The following is a 20,545-nucleotide window of genomic DNA, read 5'->3' on the forward strand; positions in this document are numbered from 1 at the left end:
AGGCAAGCTATCCCGATGGCCCACTCAGTCTTTTTCACCAAGCTGGGCTGCACCGAAGCCCAGGATCACGCTTGGGATCCGCAGTCTCCCCAACCCTAACCCTAACTTGAGTTTTTACACAAATTTTCTTGTGAAACTGAAATGATACCCTGTCCTTACAGTGCACAGAAAGCCAGAAGGAAAGCTATCCCGATGGCCCACTCAGTCTGTTTCACCAAGCTAGGCTACACCGAAGCCCAGGATCCCGCCTGGGAAGCCCAGTCTCCCCAACCCTAACCCTAACTTGAGTCTTAACCCTAATTTTCTTGTGCAAGTGAAACATCCCCCCGTCCATACGGTTTAGAAAAAGTCAGTAGGCAAGCCATCCCGATTGCCAACTCAATCTGTTCCACCAAGCTAGCATTCACGGAGGCCCTGGTTCCTGCCTGGGAAGCCCGGTCTCACCAACCCTAACCCTAACTTGAGTCTTCTTAACCCTAATTTTCTTGGTCAAGTGAAACATCCCCCCGTCCATACGGTTTAGAAAAAGTCAGTAGGCAAGCCATCCCGATTGCCAACTCAATCTGTTCCACCAAGCTAGCATTCACAGAGGCCCTGGTTGCTGCCTGGGAACAACAGTCTCCCCAACCCAGCCCAAACTTGGGTATTAATCCTAATTTTCCTGTGCGACTGAAACATCCCCTCGTCCATACAGCATACAAAAAGACAGTAGGCAAGCAATCCTGATGGCCCACTCAGTCTTTTTCACCAGGCTCGGCTTCATCGAGGCCGTAGTTCCTGCCTGGGAAGCCCTGCCTCCATAACCCTAACCCTAATTTGGGTTTTAATGCTAATGTTCTTCTGCAATGGAAACATCCCCCCATGGATACGGTGTACTAAAACGGAGTAGGAAAGCCATCCTGGTGTCCCACTCAAGTCTGTTTCACCAAGCTAGGCTTCACAGAGTGTCTGGTTCCCTCCAGGGAAGCCTAACCTCCCCAACCTTACCCCTAACTAGAGTCTTGGCCCTAATTTTCTTGTGCAACTGAAACGATACCCCGTCCTTACAGTGCACAGAAAGCCAGTAGGAAAGCTATCCCGATGGCCCACTCAGTCTGTTTCACCAAGCTAGGCTACACCGAAGCCCAGGATCCCGCCTGGGAAGCCCAGTCTCCCCAACCCTAACCCTAACTTGAGTCTTAACCCTAATTTTCTTGTGCAAGTGAAACATCCCCCCGTCCATACGGTTTAGAAAAAGTCAGTAGGCAAGCCATCCCGATTGCCAACTCAATCTGTTCCACCTAGCTAGCCTTCACAGAGGCCCTGGTTCCTGCCTGGGAAGCCCGTTCTCACCAACCCTAACCCTTACTTGAGTCTTCTTAACCCTAATTTTCTTGTGCAAGTGAAACCTCCCCCCGTCCATACGGTTTAGAAAAAGTCAGTAGGCAAGCCATCCCGATTGCCAACTCAATCTGTTCCACCAAGCTAGCATTCACAGAGGCCCTGGTTGCTGCCTGGGAACCACAGTCTCCCCAACCCAGCCCAAACTTGGGTATTAATCCTAATTTTCCTTTGCGACTGAAACATCCCCTCGTCCATGCAGCATACAAAAAGACAGTAGGCAAGCAATCCTGATGGCCCACTCAGTCTGTTTCACCAGGCTCGGCTTCATCGAGGCCGTAGTTCCTGCCTGGGAAGCCCAGCCTCCATAACCCTAACCCTAATTTGGGTCTTAAGGCTAATGTACTTCTGCAACGGAAACATCCCCCCATGGACACGATGTACTAAAACGGAGTAGGGAAGCCATCCTGGTGGCCCACTCAAGTCTGTTTCACCAAGCTAGGCTTCACAGAGGGTCTGGTTCCCTGCAGGGAAGCCTAGCCTCCCCAACCTTAACCCTAACTAGAGTCTTGGCCCTAATTTTCTTGTGCAACTGAAACATTCCCCCGTCCAAACGGTGTACAAAAAGAAAGTAGGCAAGCTATCCCGATGGCCCACTCAGTCTTTTTCACCAAGCTGGCCTGCACCGAAGCCCAGGATCACGCTTGGGATCCGCAGTCTCCCCAACCCTAACCCTAACTTGAGTTTTTACACAAATTTTCTTTTGCAACTGAAACGATACCCTGTCCTTACAGTGCACAGAAAGCCAGAAGGAAAGCTATCCCGATGGCCCACTCAGTCTGTTTCACCAAGCTAGGCTACACCGAAGCCCAGGATCCCGCCTGGGAAGCCCAGTCTCCCCAACCCTAACCCTAACTTGAGTCTTAACCCTAATTTTCTTGTGCAAGTGAAACATCCCCCCGTCCATACGGTTTAGAAAAAGTCAGTAGGCAAGCCATCCCGATTGCCAACTCAATCTGTTCCACCAAGCTATCCTTCACAGAGGCCCTGGTTCCTGCCTGGGAAGCCCGGTCTCACCAACCCTAACCCTAACTTCAGTCTTCTTAACCCTAATTTTCTTGTGCAAGTGAAACCTCCCCCCGTCCATACGGTTTAGAAAAAGTCAGTAGGCAAGCCATCCCGATTGCCAACTCAATCTGTTCCACCAAGCTAGCATTCACAGACGCCCTGGTTGCTGCCTGGGAACCACAGTCTCCCCAACCCAGCCCTACCTTGGGTATTAATCCTAATTTTCCTGTGCGACTGAAACATCCCCTCGTCCATACAGCATACAAAAAGACAGTAGGCAAGCAATCCTGATGGCCCACTCAGTCTGTTTCACCAGGCTCGGCTTCATCGAGGACGTAGTTCCTGCCTGGGAAGCCCTGCCTCCATAACCCTAACCCTAATTTGGGTTTTAATGCTAATGTTCTTCTGCAATGGAAACATCCCCCCATGGATACGGTGTACTAAAACGAAGTAGGGAAGCCATCCTGATGGCCCACTCAAGTCTGTTTCACCAAGCTAGGCTTCACAGAGGGTCTGGTTCCCTGCAGGGAAGCCTAGCCTCCACAACCTTAACCCTAACTAGAGTCTTGGCCCTAATTTTCTTGTGCAACTGAAACATTCCCCCGTCCAAACGGTGTACAAAAAGAAAGTAGGCAAGCTATCCCGATGGCCCACTCAGTCTTTTTCACCAAGCTGGCCTGCACCGAAGCCCAGGATCACGCTTGGGATCCACAGTCTCCCCTACCCTAACCCTAACTTGAGTTTTTACACAAATTTTCTTGTGCAACTGAAAAGATACCCTGTCCTTACAGTGCACAGAAAGCCAGAAGGAAAGCTATCCCGATGGCCCACTCAGTCTGTTTCACCAAGCTAGGCTACACCGAAGCCCAGGATCCCGCCTGGGAAGCCCAGTCTCCCCAACCCTAACACTAACTTGAGTCTTAACCCTACTTTTCTTGTGCAAGTGAAACATCCCCCCGTCCATACGGTTTAGAAAAAGTCAGTAGGCAAGCCATCCCGATTGCCAACTCAATCTGTTCCACCAAGCTAGCCTTCACAGAGGCCCTGGTTCCTGCCTGGGAAGCCCGGTCTCACCAACCCTAACCCTAACTTCAGTCTTCTTAACCCTAATTTTCTTGTGCAAGTGAAACATCCCCCCGTCCATACGGTTTAGAAAAAGTCAGTAGGCAAGCCATCCCGATTGCCAACTCAATCTGTTCCACCAAGCTAGCCTTCACAGAGGCCCTGGTTCCTGCCTGGGAAGCACAGTCTCCCCAACCCAGACCTACCTTGGGTATTAATCCTAATTTTCCTGTGCAACTGAAACATCCCCTCGTCCATACAGCGTACAAAAAGACAGTAGGCAAGCAATCCTGATGGCCCACTCAGTTAGTTTCACCAGGCTCGGCTTCATCGAGGCCGTAGTTCCTGCCTGGGAAGCCCAGCCTCCATAACCCTAACCCTAATTTGGGTCTTAAGGCTAATGTACTTCTGCAACGGAAACATCCCCCCATGGACACGATGTACTAAAACGGAGTAGGGAAGCCATCCTGGTGGCCCACTCAAGTCTGTTTCACCAAGCTAGGCTTCACAGAGGGTCTGGTTCCCTGCAGGGAAGCCTAGCCTCCCCAACCTTAACCCTAACTAGAGTCTTGGCCCTAATTTTCTTGTGCAACTGAAACATTCCCCCGTCCAAACGGTGTACAAAAAGAAAGTAGGCAAGCTATCCCGATGGCCCACTCAGTCTTTTTCACCAAGCTGGGCTGCACCGAAGCCCAGGATCACGCTTGGGATCCGCAGTCTCCCCAACCCTAACCCTAACTTGAGTTTTTACACAAATTTTCTTGTGAAACTGAAATGATACCCTGTCCTTAGAGTGCACAGAAAGCCAGAAGGAAAGCTATCCCGATGGCCCACTCAGTCTGTTTCACCAAGCTAGGCTACACCGAAGCCCAGGATCCCGCCTGGGAAGCCCAGTCTCCCCAACCCTAACCCTAACTTGAGTCTTAACCCTAATTTTCTTGTGCAAGTGAAACATCCCCCCGTCCATACGGTTTAGAAAAAGTCAGTAGGCAAGCCATCCCGATTGCCAACTCAATCTGTTCCACCAAGCTAGCATTCACGGAGGCCCTGGTTCCTGCCTGGGAAGCCCGGTCTCACCAACCCTAACCCTAACTTGAGTCTTCTTAACCCTAATTTTCTTGGTCAAGTGAAACATCCCCCCGTCCATACGGTTTAGAAAAAGTCAGTAGGCAAGCCATCCCGATTGCCAACTCAATCTGTTCCACCAAGCTAGCATTCACAGAGGCCCTGGTTGCTGCCTGGGAACAACAGTCTCCCCAACCCAGCCCAAACTTGGGTATTAATCCTAATTTTCCTGTGCGACTGAAACATCCCCTCGTCCATACAGCATACAAAAAGACAGTAGGCAAGCAATCCTGATGGCCCACTCAGTCTGTTTCACCAGGCTCGGCTTCATCGAGGCCGTAGTTCCTGCCTGGGAAGCCCAGCCTCCATAACCCTAACCCTAATTTGGGTCTTAAGGCTAATGTACTTCTGCAACGGAAACATCCCCCCATGGACACGATGTACTAAAACCGAGTAGGGAAGCCATCCTGGTGGCCCACTCAAGTCTGTTTCACCAAGCTAGGCTTCACAGAGGGTCTGGTTCCCTGCAGGGAAGCCTAGCCTCCCCAACCTTAACCCTAACTAGAGTCTTGGCCCTAATTTTCTTGTGCAACTGAAACATTCCCCCGTCCAAACGGTGTACAAAAAGAAAGTAGGCAAGCTATCCCGATGGCCCACTCAGTCTTTTTCACCAAGCTGGCCTGCACCGAAGCCCAGGATCACGCTTGGGATCCGCAGTCTCCCCAACCCTAACCCTAACTTGAGTTTTTACACAAATTTTCTTGTGCAACTGAAACGATACCCTGTCCTTACAGTGCACAGAAAGCCAGAAGGAAAGCTATCCCGATGGCCCACTCAGTCTGTTTCACCAAGCTAGGCTACACCGAAGCCCAGGATCCCGCCTGGGAAGCCCAGTCTCCCCAACCCTAACCCTAACTTGAGTCTTAACCCTACTTTTCTTGTGCAAGTGAAACATCCCCCCGTCCATACGGTTTAGAAAAAGTCAGTAGGCAAGCCATCCCGATTGCCAACTCAATCTGTTCCACCAAGCTAGCATTCACAGAGGCCCTGGTTCCTGCCTGGGAAGCCCGGTCTCACCAACCCTAACCCTAACTTCAGTCTTCTTAACCCTAATTTTCTTGTGCAAGTGAAACATCCCCCCGTCCATACGGTTTAGAAAAAGTCAGTAGGCAAGCCATCCCGATTGCCAACTCAATCTGTTCCACCAAGCTAGCATTCACAGAGGCCCTGGTTGCTGCCTGGGAACCACAGTCTCCCCAACCCAGCCCTCACTTGGGTATTAATCCTAATTTTCCTGTGCGACTGAAACATCCCCTCGTCCATACAGCATACAAAAAGACAGTAGGCAAGCAATCCTGATGGCCCACTCAGTCTGTTTCACCAGGCTCGGCTTCATCGAGGACGTAGTTCCTGCCTGGGAAGCCCAGCCTCCATAACCCTAACCCTAATTTGGGTCTTAAGGCTAATGTACTTCTGCAACGGAAACATCCCCCCATGGACACGATGTACTAAAACGGAGTAGGGAAGCCATCCTGGTGGCCCACTCAAGTCTGTTTCACCAAGCTAGGCTTCACAGAGGGTCTGGTTCCCTGCAGGGAAGCCTAGCCTCCACAACCTTAACCCTAACTAGAGTCTTGGCCCTAATTTTCTTGTGCAACTGAAACATTCCCCCGTCCAAACGGTGTACAAAAAGAAAGTAGGCAAGCTATCCCGATGGCCCACTCAGTCTTTTTCACCAAGCTGGCCTGCACCGAAGCCCAGGATCACGCTTGGGATCCGCAGTCTCCCCAACCCTAACCCTAACTTGAGTTTTTACACAAATTTTCTTGTGCAACTGAAACGATACCCTGTCCTTACAGTGCACAGAAAGCCAGAAGGAAAGCTATCCCGATGGCCCACTCAGTCTGTTTCACCAAGCTAAGCTACACCGAAACCCAGATTCCCGCCTGGGAAGCCCAGTCTCCCCAACCCTAACCCTAACTTGAGTCTTAACCCTAATTTTCTTGTGCAAGTGAAACATCCCCCCGTCCATACGGTTTAGAAAAAGGCAGTAGGCAAGCCATCCCGATTGCCAACTCCATCTGTTCCACCAAGCTAGCCTTCACAGAGGCCCTGGTTCCTGCCTGGGAAGCCCGGTCTCACCAACCCTAACCCTAACTTCAGTCTTCTTAACCCTAATTTTCTTGTGCAAGTGAAACCTCCCCCCGTCCATACGGTTTAGAAAAAGTCAGTAGGCAAGCCATCCCGATTGCCAACTCAATCTGTTCCACCAAGCTAGCCTTCTCAGAGGCCCTGGTTCCTGCCTGGGAAGCACAGTCTCCCCAACCCAGCCCTCACTTGGGTATTAATCCTAATTTTCCTGTGCGACTGAAACATCCCCTCGTCCATGCAGCATACAAAAAGACAGTAGGCAAGCAATCCTGATGGCCCACTCAGTCTGTTTCACCAGGCTCGGCTTCATCGAGGCCGTAGTTCCTGCCTGGGAAGCCCAGCCTCCATAACCCTAACCCTAATTTGGGTCTTAAGGCTAATGTACTTCTGCAACGGAAACATCCCCCCATGGACACGATGTACTAAAACGGAGTAGGGAAGCCATCCTGGTGGCCCACTCAAGTCTGTTTCACCAAGCTAGGCTTCACAGAGGGTCTGGTTCCCTGCAGGGAAGCCTAGCCTCCCCAACCTTAACCCTAACTAGAGTCTTGGCCCTAATTTTCTTGTGCAACTGAAACATTCCCCCGTCCAAACGGTGTACAAAAAGAAAGTAGGCAAGCTATCCCGATGGCCCACTCAGTCTTTTTCACCAAGCTGGCCTGCACCGAAGCCCAGGATCACGCTTGGGATCCGCAGTCTCCCCAACCCTAACCCTAACTTGAGTTTTTACACAAATTTTCTTTTGCAACTGAAACGATACCCTGTCCTTACAGTGCACAGAAAGCCAGAAGGAAAGCTATCCCGATGGCCCACTCAGTCTGTTTCACCAAGCTAGGCTACACCGAAGCCCAGGATCCCGCCTGGGAAGCCCAGTCTCCCCAACCCTAACCCTAACTTGAGTCTTAACCCTAATTTTCTTGTGCAAGTGAAACATCCCCCCGTCCATACGGTTTAGAAAAAGTCAGTAGGCAAGCCATCCCGATTGCCAACTCAATCTGTTCCACCAAGCTATCCTTCACAGAGGCCCTGGTTCCTGCCTGGGAAGCCCGGTCTCACCAACCCTAACCCTAACTTCAGTCTTCTTAACCCTAATTTTCTTGTGCAAGTGAAACCTCCCCCCGTCCATACGGTTTAGAAAAAGTCAGTAGGCAAGCCATCCCGATTGCCAACTCAATCTGTTCCACCAAGCTAGCATTCACAGACGCCCTGGTTGCTGCCTGGGAACCACAGTCTCCCCAACCCAGCCCTACCTTGGGTATTAATCCTAATTTTCCTGTGCGACTGAAACATCCCCTCGTCCATACAGCATACAAAAAGACAGTAGGCAAGCAATCCTGATGGCCCACTCAGTCTGTTTCACCAGGCTCGGCTTCATCGAGGACGTAGTTCCTGCCTGGGAAGCCCTGCCTCCATAACCCTAACCCTAATTTGGGTTTTAATGCTAATGTTCTTCTGCAATGGAAACATCCCCCCATGGATACGGTGTACTAAAACGAAGTAGGGAAGCCATCCTGATGGCCCACTCAAGTCTGTTTCACCAAGCTAGGCTTCACAGAGGGTCTGGTTCCCTGCAGGGAAGCCTAGCCTCCACAACCTTAACCCTAACTAGAGTCTTGGCCCTAATTTTCTTGTGCAACTGAAACATTCCCCCGTCCAAACGGTGTACAAAAAGAAAGTAGGCAAGCTATCCCGATGGCCCACTCAGTCTTTTTCACCAAGCTGGCCTGCACCGAAGCCCAGGATCACGCTTGGGATCCACAGTCTCCCCTACCCTAACCCTAACTTGAGTTTTTACACAAATTTTCTTGTGCAACTGAAAAGATACCCTGTCCTTACAGTGCACAGAAAGCCAGAAGGAAAGTTATCCCGATGGCCCACTCAGTCTGTTTCACCAAGCTAGGCTACACCGAAGCCCAGGATCCCGCCTGGGAAGCCCAGTCTCCCCAACCCTAACACTAACTTGAGTCTTAACCCTACTTTTCTTGTGCAAGTGAAACATCCCCCCGTCCATACGGTTTAGAAAAAGTCAGTAGGCAAGCCATCCCGATTGCCAACTCAATCTGTTCCACCAAGCTAGCCTTCACAGAGGCCCTGGTTCCTGCCTGGGAAGCCCGGTCTCACCAACCCTAACCCTAACTTCAGTCTTCTTAACCCTAATTTTCTTGTGCAAGTGAAACATCCCCCCGTCCATACGGTTTAGAGAAAGTCAGTAGGCAAGCCATCCCGATTGCCAACTCAATCTGTTCCACCAAGCTAGCCTTCACAGAGGCCCTGGTTCCTGCCTGGGAAGCACAGTCTCCCCAACCCAGACCTACCTTGGGTATTAATCCTAATTTTCCTGTGCAACTGAAACATCCCCTCGTCCATACAGCGTACAAAAAGACAGTAGGCAAGCAATCCTGATGGCCCACTCAGTTAGTTTCACCAGGCTCGGCTTCATCGAGGCCGTAGTTCCTGCCTGGGAAGCCCAGCCTCCATAACCCTAACCCTAATTTGGGTCTTAAGGCTAATGTACTTCTGCAACGGAAACATCCCCCCATGGACACGATGTACTAAAACGGAGTAGGGAAGCCATCCTGGTGGCCCACTCAAGTCTGTTTCACCAAGCTAGGCTTCACAGAGGGTCTGGTTCCCTGCAGGGAAGCCTAGCCTCCCCAACCTTAACCCTAACTAGAGTCTTGGCCCTAATTTTCTTGTGCAACTGAAACATTCCCCCGTCCAAACGGTGTACAAAAAGAAAGTAGGCAAGCTATCCCGATGGCCCACTCAGTCTTTTTCACCAAGCTGGGCTGCACCGAAGCCCAGGATCACGCTTGGGATCCGCAGTCTCCCCAACCCTAACCCTAACTTGAGTTTTTACACAAATTTTCTTGTGAAACTGAAATGATACCCTGTCCTTACAGTGCACAGAAAGCCAGAAGGAAAGCTATCCCGATGGCCCACTCAGTCTGTTTCACCAAGCTAGGCTACACCGAAGCCCAGGATCCCGCCTGGGAAGCCCAGTCTCCCCAACCCTAACCCTAACTTGAGTCTTAACCCTAATTTTCTTGTGCAAGTGAAACATCCCCCCGTCCATACGGTTTAGAAAAAGTCAGTAGGCAAGCCATCCCGATTGCCAACTCAATCTGTTCCACCAAGCTAGCATTCACGGAGGCCCTGGTTCCTGCCTGGGAAGCCCGGTCTCACCAACCCTAACCCTAACTTCAGTCTTCTTAACCCTAATTTTCTTGGTCAAGTGAAACATCCCCCCGTCCATACGGTTTAGAAAAAGTCAGTAGGCAAGCCATCCCGATTGCCAACTCAATCTGTTCCACCAAGCTAGCATTCACAGAGGCCCTGGTTGCTGCCTGGGAACAACAGTCTCCCCAACCCAGCCCAAACTTGGGTATTAATCCTAATTTTCCTGTGCGACTGAAACATCCCCTCGTCCATACAGCATACAAAAAGACAGTAGGCAAGCAATCCTGATGGCCCACTCAGTCTGTTTCACCAGGCTCGGCTTCATCGAGGCCGTAGTTCCTGCCTGGGAAGCCCAGCCTCCATAACCCTAACCCTAATTTGGGTCTTAAGGCTAATGTACTTCTGCAACGGAAACATCCCCCCATGGACACGATGTACTAAAACCGAGTAGGGAAGCCATCCTGGTGGCCCACTCAAGTCTGTTTCACCAAGCTAGGCTTCACAGAGGGTCTGGTTCCCTGCAGGGAAGCCTAGCCTCCCCAACCTTAACCCTAACTAGAGTCTTGGCCCTAATTTTCTTGTGCAACTGAAACATTTCCCCGTCCAAACGGTGTAGAAAAAGAAAGTAGGCAAGCTATCCCGATGGCCCACTCAGTCTTTTTCACCAAGCTGGCCTGCACCGAAGCCCAGGATCACGCTTGGGATCCGCAGTCTCCCCAACCCTAACCCTAACTTGAGTTTTTACACAAATTTTCTTGTGCAACTGAAACGATACCCTGTCCTTACAGTGCACAGAAAGCCAGAAGGAAAGCTATCCCGATGGCCCACTCAGTCTGTTTCACCAAGCTAGGCTACACCGAAGCCCAGGATCCCGCCTGGGAAGCCCAGTCTCCCCAACCCTAACCCTAACTTGAGTCTTAACCCTACTTTTCTTGTGCAAGTGAAACATCCCCCCGTCCATACGGTTTAGAAAAAGTCAGTAGGCAAGCCATCCCGATTGCCAACTCAATCTGTTCCACCAAGCTAGCATTCACAGAGGCCCTGGTTCCTGCCTGGGAAGCCCGGTCTCACCAACCCTAACCCTAACTTCAGTCTTCTTAACCCTAATTTTCTTGTGCAAGTGAAACATCCCCCCGTCCATACGGTTTAGAAAAAGTCAGTAGGCAAGCCATCCCGATTGCCAACTCAATCTGTTCCACCAAGCTAGCATTCACAGAGGCCCTGGTTGCTGCCTGGGAACCACAGTCTCCCCAACCCAGCCCTCACTTGGGTATTAATCCTAATTTTCCTGTGCGACTGAAACATCCCCTCGTCCATACAGCATACAAAAAGACAGTAGGCAAGCAATCCTGATGGCCCACTCAGTCTGTTTCACCAGGCTCGGCTTCATCGAGGACGTAGTTCCTGCCTGGGAAGCCCAGCCTCCATAACCCTAACCCTAATTTGGGTCTTAAGGCTAATGTACTTCTGCAACGGAAACATCCCCCCATGGACACGATGTACTAAAACGGAGTAGGGAAGCCATCCTGGTGGCCCACTCAAGTCTGTTTCACCAAGCTAGGCTTCACAGAGGGTCTGGTTCCCTGCAGGGAAGCCTAGCCTCCACAACCTTAACCCTAACTAGAGTCTTGGCCCTAATTTTCTTGTGCAACTGAAACATTCCCCCGTCCAAACGGTGTACAAAAAGAAAGTAGGCAAGCTATCCCGATGGCCCACTCAGTCTTTTTCACCAAGCTGGCCTGCACCGAAGCCCAGGATCACGCTTGGGATCCGCAGTCTCCCCAACCCTAACCCTAACTTGAGTTTTTACACAAATTTTCTTGTGCAACTGAAACGATACCCTGTCCTTACAGTGCACAGAAAGCCAGAAGGAAAGCTATCCCGATGGCCCACTCAGTCTGTTTCACCAAGCTAGGCTACACCGAAACCCAGATTCCCGCCTGGGAAGCCCAGTCTCCCCAACCCTAACCCTAACTTGAGTCTTAACCCTAATTTTCTTGTGCAAGTGAAACATCCCCCCGTCCATACGGTTTAGAAAAAGGCAGTAGGCAAGCCATCCCGATTGCCAACTCCATCTGTTCCACCAAGCTATCCTTCACAGAGGCCCTGGTTCCTGCCTGGGAAGCCCGGTCTCACCAACCCTAACCCTAACTTCAGTCTTCTTAACCCTAATTTTCTTGTGCAAGTGAAACCTCCCCCCGTCCATACGGTTTAGAAAAAGTCAGTAGGCAAGCCATCCCGATTGCCAACTCAATCTGTTCCACCAAGCTAGCCTTCTCAGAGGCCCTGGTTCCTGCCTGGGAAGCACAGTCTCCCCAACCCAGCCCTCACTTGGGTATTAATCCTAATTTTCCTGTGCAACTGAAACATCCCCTCGTCCATACAGCGTACAAAAAGACAGTAGGCAAGCAATCCTGATGGCCCACTCAGTTTGTTTCACCAGGCTCGGCTTCATCGAGGCCGTAGTTCCTGCCTGGGAAGCCCTGCCTCCATAACCCTAACCCTAATTTGTGTTTTAATGCTAATGTTCTTCTGCAATGGAAACATCCCCCCATGGATACGGTGTACTAAAACGGAGTAGGAAAGCCATCCTGGTGTCCCACTCAAGTCTGTTTCACCAAGCTAGGCTTTACAGAGTGTCTGGTTCCCTCCACGGAAGCCTAACCTCCCCAACCTTACCCCTAACTAGAGTCTTGGCCCTAATTTTCTTGTGCAACTGAAACATTCCCCCGTCCAAACGGTGTACAAAAAGAAAGTAGGCAAGCTATCCCGATGGCCCACTCAGTCTTTTTCACCAAGCTAGGCTGCACAGAAGCCCAGGATCATGCTTGGGATCCGCAGTCTCCCCAACCCTAACCCTAACTTGAGTTTTTACACAAAGTTTCTTGTGCAACTGAAACGATACCCCGTCCTTACAGTGCACAGAAAGCCAGTAGGAAAGCTATCCCGATGGCCCACTCAGTCTGTTTCACCAAGCTAGGCTACACCGAAGCCCAGGATCCCGCCTGGGAAGCCCAGTCTCCCCAACCCTAACCCTAACTTGAGTCTTAACCCTAATTTTCTTGTGCAAGTGAAACATCCCCCCGTCCATACGGTTTAGAAAAAGTCAGTAGGCAAGCCATCCCGATTGCCAACTCAATCTGTTCCACCTAGCTAGCCTTCACAGAGGCCCTGGTTCCTGCCTGGGAAGCCCGGTCTCACCAACCCTAACCCTTACTTGAGTCTTCTTAACCCTAATTTTCTTGTGCAAGTGAAACCTCCCCCCGTCCATACGGTTTAGAAAAAGTCAGTAGGCAAGCCATCCCGATTGCCAACTCAATCTGTTCCACCAAGCTATCCTTCACAGAGGCCCTGGTTCCTGCCTGGGAAGCCCGGTCTCACCAACCCTAACCCTAACTTCAGTCTTCTTAACCCTAATTTTCTTGTGCAAGTGAAACCTCCCCCCGTCCATACGGTTTAGAAAAAGTCAGTAGGCAAGCCATCCCGATTGCCAACTCAATCTGTTCCACCAAGCTAGCATTCACAGACGCCCTGGTTGCTGCCTGGGAACCACAGTCTCCCCAACCCAGCCCTACCTTGGGTATTAATCCTAATTTTCCTGTGCGACTGAAACATCCCCTCGTCCATACAGCATACAAAAAGACAGTAGGCAAGCAATCCTGATGGCCCACTCAGTCTGTTTCACCAGGCTCGGCTTCATCGAGGACGTAGTTCCTGCCTGGGAAGCCCTGCCTCCATAACCCTAACCCTAATTTGGGTTTTAATGCTAATGTTCTTCTGCAATGGAAACATCCCCCCATGGATACGGTGTACTAAAACGAAGTAGGGAAGCCATCCTGATGGCCCACTCAAGTCTGTTTCACCAAGCTAGGCTTCACAGAGGGTCTGGTTCCCTGCAGGGAAGCCTAGCCTCCACAACCTTAACCCTAACTAGAGTCTTGGCCCTAATTTTCTTGTGCAACTGAAACATTCCCCCGTCCAAACGGTGCACAAAAAGAAAGTAGGCAAGCTATCCCGATGGCCCACTCAGTCTTTTTCACCAAGCTGGCCTGCACCGAAGCCCAGGATCACGCTTGGGATCCACAGTCTCCCCTACCCTAACCCTAACTTGAGTTTTTACACAAATTTTCTTGTGCAACTGAAAAGATACCCTGTCCTTACAGTGCACAGAAAGCCAGAAGGAAAGCTATCCCGATGGCCCACTCAGTCTGTTTCACCAAGCTAGGCTACACCGAAGCCCAGGATCCCGCCTGGGAAGCCCAGTCTCCCCAACCCTAACCCTAACTTGAGTCTTAACCCTACTTTTCTTGTGCAAGTGAAACATCCCCCCGTCCATACGGTTTAGAAAAAGTCAGTAGGCAAGCCATCCCGATTGCCAACTCAATCTGTTCCACCAAGCTAGCCTTCACAGAGGCCCTGGTTCCTGCCTGGGAAGCCCGGTCTCACCAACCCTAACCCTAACTTCAGTCTTCTTAACCCTAATTTTCTTGTGCAAGTGAAACATCCCCCCGTCCATACGGTTTAGAAAAAGTCAGTAGGCAAGCCATCCCGATTGCCAACTCAATCTGTTCCACCAAGCTAGCCTTCACAGAGGCCCTGGTTCCTGCCTGGGAAGCACAGTCTCCCCAACCCAGACCTACCTTGGGTATTAATCCTAATTTTCCTGTGCAACTGAAACATCCCCTCGTCCATACAGCGTACAAAAAGACAGTAGGCAAGCAATCCTGATGGCCCACTCAGTTAGTTTCACCAGGCTCGGCTTCATCGAGGCCGTAGTTCCTGCCTGGGAAGCCCAGCCTCCATAACCCTAACCCTAATTTGGGTCTTAAGGCTAATGTACTTCTGCAACGGAAACATCCCCCCATGGACACGATGTACTAAAACGGAGTAGGGAAGCCATCCTGGTGGCCCACTCAAGTCTGTTTCACCAAGCTAGGCTTCACAGAGGGTCTGGTTCCCTGCAGGGAAGCCTAGCCTCCCCAACCTTAACCCTAACTAGAGTCTTGGCCCTAATTTTCTTGTGCAACTGAAACATTTCCCCGTCCAAACGGTGTAGAAAAAGAAAGTAGGCAAGCTATCCCGATGGCCCACTCAGTCTTTTTCACCAAGCTGGCCTGCACCGAAGCCCAGGATCACGCTTGGGATCCGCAGTCTCCCCAACCCTAACCCTAACTTGAGTTTTTACACAAATTTTCTTGTGCAACTGAAACGATACCCTGTCCTTACAGTGCACAGAAAGCCAGAAGGAAAGCTATCCCGATGGCCCACTCAGTCTGTTTCACCAAGCTAGGCTACACCGAAGCCCAGGATCCCGCCTGGGAAGCCCAGTCTCCCCAACCCTAACCCTAACTTGAGTCTTAACCCTACTTTTCTTGTGCAAGTGAAACATCCCCCCGTCCATACGGTTTAGAAAAAGTCAGTAGGCAAGCCATCCCGATTGCCAACTCAATCTGTTCCACCAAGCTAGCATTCACAGAGGCCCTGGTTCCTGCCTGGGAAGCCCGGTCTCACCAACCCTAACCCTAACTTCAGTCTTCTTAACCCTAATTTTCTTGTGCAAGTGAAACATCCCCCCGTCCATACGGTTTAGAAAAAGTCAGTAGGCAAGCCATCCCGATTGCCAACTCAATCTGTTCCACCAAGCTAGCATTCACAGAGGCCCTGGTTGCTGCCTGGGAACCACAGTCTCCCCAACCCAGCCCTCACTTGGGTATTAATCCTAATTTTCCTGTGCGACTGAAACATCCCCTCGTCCATACAGCATACAAAAAGACAGTAGGCAAGCAATCCTGATGGCCCACTCAGTCTGTTTCACCAGGCTCGGCTTCATCGAGGACGTAGTTCCTGCCTGGGAAGCCCAGCCTCCATAACCCTAACCCTAATTTGGGTCTTAAGGCTAATGTACTTCTGCAACGGAAACATCCCCCCATGGACACGATGTACTAAAACGGAGTAGGGAAGCCATCCTGGTGGCCCACTCAAGTCTGTTTCACCAAGCTAGGCTTCACAGAGGGTCTGGTTCCCTGCAGGGAAGCCTAGCCTCCACAACCTTAACCCTAACTAGAGTCTTGGCCCTAATTTTCTTGTGCAACTGAAACATTCCCCCGTCCAAACGGTGTACAAAAAGAAAGTAGGCAAGCTATCCCGATGGCCCACTCAGTCTTTTTCACCAAGCTGGCCTGCACCGAAGCCCAGGATCACGCTTGGGATCCGCAGTCTCCCCAACCCTAACCCTAACTTGAGTTTTTACACAAATTTTCTTGTGCAACTGAAACGATACCCTGTCCTTACAGTGCACAGAAAGCCAGAAGGAAAGCTATCCCGATGGCCCACTCAGTCTGTTTCACCAAGCTAGGCTACACCGAAACCCAGATTCCCGCCTGGGAAGCCCAGTCTCCCCAACCCTAACCCTAACTTGAGTCTTAACCCTAATTTTCTTGTGCAAGTGAAACATCCCCCCGTCCATACGGTTTAGAAAAAGGCAGTAGGCAAGCCATCCCGATTGCCAACTCCATCTGTTCCACCAAGCTATCCTTCACAGAGGCCCTGGTTCCTGCCTGGGAAGCCCGGTCTCACCAACCCTAACCCTAACTTCAGTCTTCTTAACCCTAATTTTCTTGTGCAAGTGAAACCTCCCCCCGTCCATACGGTTTAGAAAAAGTCAGTAGGCAAGCCATCCCGATTGCCAACTCAATCTGTTCCACCAAGCTAGCCTTCTCAGAGGCCCTGGTTCCTGCCTGGGAAGCACAGTCTCCCCAACCCAGCCCTCACTTGGGTATTAATCCTAATTTTCCTGTGCAACTGAAACATCCCCTCGTCCATACAGCGTACAAAAAGACAGTAGGCAAGCAATCCTGATGGCCCACTCAGTTTGTTTCACCAGGCTCGGCTTCATCGAGGCCGTAGTTCCTGCCTGGGAAGCCCTGCCTCCATAACCCTAACCCTAATTTGTGTTTTAATGCTAATGTTCTTCTGCAATGGAAACATCCCCCCATGGATACGGTGTACTAAAACGGAGTAGGAAAGCCATCCTGGTGTCCCACTCAAGTCTGTTTCACCAAGCTAGGCTTTACAGAGTGTCTGGTTCCCTCCACGGAAGCCTAACCTCCCCAACCTTACCCCTAACTAGAGTCTTGGCCCTAATTTTCTTGTGCAACTGAAACATTCCCCCGTCCAAACGGTGTACAAAAAGAAAGTAGGCAAGCTATCCCGATGGCCCACTCAGTCTTTTTCACCAAGCTAGGCTGCACAGAAGCCCAGGATCATGCTTGGGATCCGCAGTCTCCCCAACCCTAACCCTAACTTGAGTTTTTACACAAAGTTTCTTGTGCAACTGAAACGATACCCCGTCCTTACAGTGCACAGAAAGCCAGTAGGAAAGCTATCCCGATGGCCCACTCAGTCTGTTTCACCAAGCTAGGCTACACCGAAGCCCAGGATCCCGCCTGGGAAGCCCAGTCTCCCCAACCCTAACCCTAACTTGAGTCTTAACCCTAATTTTCTTGTGCAAGTGAAACATCCCCCCGTCCATACGGTTTAGAAAAAGTCAGTAGGCAAGCCATCCCGATTGCCAACTCAATCTGTTCCACCTAGCTAGCCTTCACAGAGGCCCTGGTTCCTGCCTGGGAAGCCCGGTCTCACCAACCCTAACCCTTACTTGAGTCTTCTTAACCCTAATTTTCTTGTGCAAGTGAAACCTCCCCCCGTCCATACGGTTTAGAAAAAGTCAGTAGGCAAGCCATCCCGATTGCCAACTCAATCTGTTCCACCAAGCTAGCATTCACAGAGGCCCTGGTTGCTGCCTGGGAACCACAGTCTCCCCAACCCAGCCCTCACTTGGGTATTAATCCTAATTTTCCTGTGCGACTGAAACATCCCCTCGTCCATGCAGCATACAAAAAGACAGTAGGCAAGCAATCCTGATGGCCCACTCAGTCTGTTTCACCAGGCTCGGCTTCATCGAGGCCGTAGTTCCTGCCTGGGAAGCCCAGCCTCCATAACCCTAACCCTAATTTGGGTCTTAAGGCTAATGTACTTCTGCAACGGAAACATCCCCCCATGGACACGATGTACTAAAACGGAGTAGGGAAGCCATCCTGGTGGCCCACTCAAGTCTGTTTCACCAAGCTAGGCTTCACAGAGGGTCTGGTTCCCTGCAGGGAAGCCTAGCCTCCCCAACCTTAACCCTAACTAGAGTCTTGGCCCTAATTTTCTTGTGCAACTGAAACATTCCCCCGTCCAAACGGTGTACAAAAAGAAAGTAGGCAAGCTATCCCGATGGCCCACTCAGTCTTTTTCACCAAGCTGGCCTGCACCGAAGCCCAGGATCACGCTTGGGATCCGCAGTCTCCCCAACCCTAACCCTAACTTGAGTTTTTACACAAATTTTCTTTTGCAACTGAAACGATACCCTGTCCTTACAGTGCACAGAAAGCCAGAAGGAAAGCTATCCCGATGGCCCACTCAGTCTGTTTCACCAAGCTAGGCTACACCGAAGCCCAGGATCCCGCCTGGGAAGCCCAGTCTCCCCAACCCTAACCCTAACTTGAGTCTTAACCCTAATTTTCTTGTGCAAGTGAAACATCCCCCCGTCCATACGGTTTAGAAAAAGTCAGTAGGCAAGCCATCCCGATTGCCAACTCAATCTGTTCCACCAAGCTATCCTTCACAGAGGCCCTGGTTCCTGCCTGGGAAGCCCGGTCTCACCAACCCTAACCCTAACTTCAGTCTTCTTAACCCTAATTTTCTTGTGCAAGTGAAACCTCCCCCCGTCCATACGGTTTAGAAAAAGTCAGTAGGCAAGCCATCCCGATTGCCAACTCAATCTGTTCCACCAAGCTAGCATTCACAGACGCCCTGGTTGCTGCCTGGGAACCACAGTCTCCCCAACCCAGCCCTACCTTGGGTATTAATCCTAATTTTCCTGTGCGACTGAAACATCCCCTCGTCCATACAGCATACAAAAAGACAGTAGGCAAGCAATCCTGATGGCCCACTCAGTCTGTTTCACCAGGCTCGGCTTCATCGAGGACGTAGTTCCTGCCTGGGAAGCCCTGCCTCCATAACCCTAACCCTAATTTGGGTTTTAATGCTAATGTTCTTCTGCAATGGAAACATCCCCCCATGGATACGGTGTACTAAAACGAAGTAGGGAAGCCATCCTGATGGCCCACTCAAGTCTGTTTCACCAAGCTAGGCTTCACAGAGGGTCTGGTTCCCTGCAGGGAAGCCTAGCCTCCACAACCTTAACCCTAACTAGAGTCTTGGCCCTAATTTTCTTGTGCAACTGAAACATTCCCCCGTCCAAACGGTGTACAAAAAGAAAGTAGGCAAGCTATCCCGATGGCCCACTCAGTCTTTTTCACCAAGCTGGCCTGCACCGAAGCCCAGGATCACGCTTGGGATCCACAGTCTCCCCTACCCTAACCCTAACTTGAGTTTTTACACAAATTTTCTTGTGCAACTGAAAAGATACCCTGTCCTTACAGTGCACAGAAAGCCAGAAGGAAAGCTATCCCGATGGCCCACTCAGTCTGTTTCACCAAGCTAGGCTACACCGAAGCCCAGGATCCCGCCTGGGAAGCCCAGTCTCCCCAACCCTAACCCTAACTTGAGTCTTAACCCTACTTTTCTTGTGCAAGTGAAACATCCCCCCGTCCATACGGTTTAGAAAAAGTCAGTAGGCAAGCCATCCCGATTGCCAACTCAATCTGTTCCACCAAGCTAGCCTTCACAGAGGCCCTGGTTCCTGCCTGGGAAGCCCGGTCTCACCAACCCTAACCCTAACTTCAGTCTTCTTAACCCTAATTTTCTTGTGCAAGTGAAACATCCCCCCGTCCATACGGTTTAGAAAAAGTCAGTAGGCAAGCCATCCCGATTGCCAACTCAATCTGTTCCACCAAGCTAGCCTTCACAGAGGCCCTGGTTCCTGCCTGGGAAGCACAGTCTCCCCAACCCAGACCTACCTTGGGTATTAATCCTAATTTTCCTGTGCAACTGAAACATCCCCTCGTCCATACAGCGTACAAAAAGACAGTAGGCAAGCAATCCTGATGGCCCACTCAGTTAGTTTCACCAGGCTCGGCTTCATCGAGGCCGTAGTTCCTGCCTGGGAAGCCCAGCCTCCATAACCCTAACCCTAATTTGGGTCTTAAGGCTAATGTACTTCTGCAACGGAAACATCCCCCCATGGACACGATGTACTAAAACGGAGTAGGGAAGCCATCCTGGTGGCCCACTCAAGTCTGTTTCACCAAGCTAGGCTTCACAGAGGGTCTGGTTCCCTGCAGGGAAGCCTAGCCTCCCCAACCTTAACCCTAACTAGAGTCTTGGCCCTAATTTTCTTGTGCAACTGAAACATTCCCCCGTCCAAACGGTGTACAAAAAGAAAGTAGGCAAGCTATCCCGATGGCCCACTCAGTCTTTTTCACCAAGCTGGGCTGCACCGAAGCCCAGGATCACGCTTGGGATCCGCAGTCTCCCCAACCCTAACCCTAACTTGAGTTTTTACACAAATTTTCTTGTGAAACTGAAATGATACCCTGTCCTTACAGTGCACAGAAAGCCAGAAGGAAAGCTATCCCGATGGCCCACTCAGTCTGTTTCACCAAGCTAGGCTACACCGAAGCCCAGGATCCCGCCTGGGAAGCCCAGTCTCCCCAACCCTAACCCTAACTTGAGTCTTAACCCTAATTTTCTT

The sequence above is a fragment of the Heloderma suspectum genome, chromosome 2 (assembly GCF_057233095.1).
Source record: "Heloderma suspectum isolate Gila_16-S chromosome 2, 16-S_ref, whole genome shotgun sequence".
Classification (NCBI taxonomy): Eukaryota; Metazoa; Chordata; class Lepidosauria; order Squamata; family Helodermatidae; genus Heloderma; species Heloderma suspectum.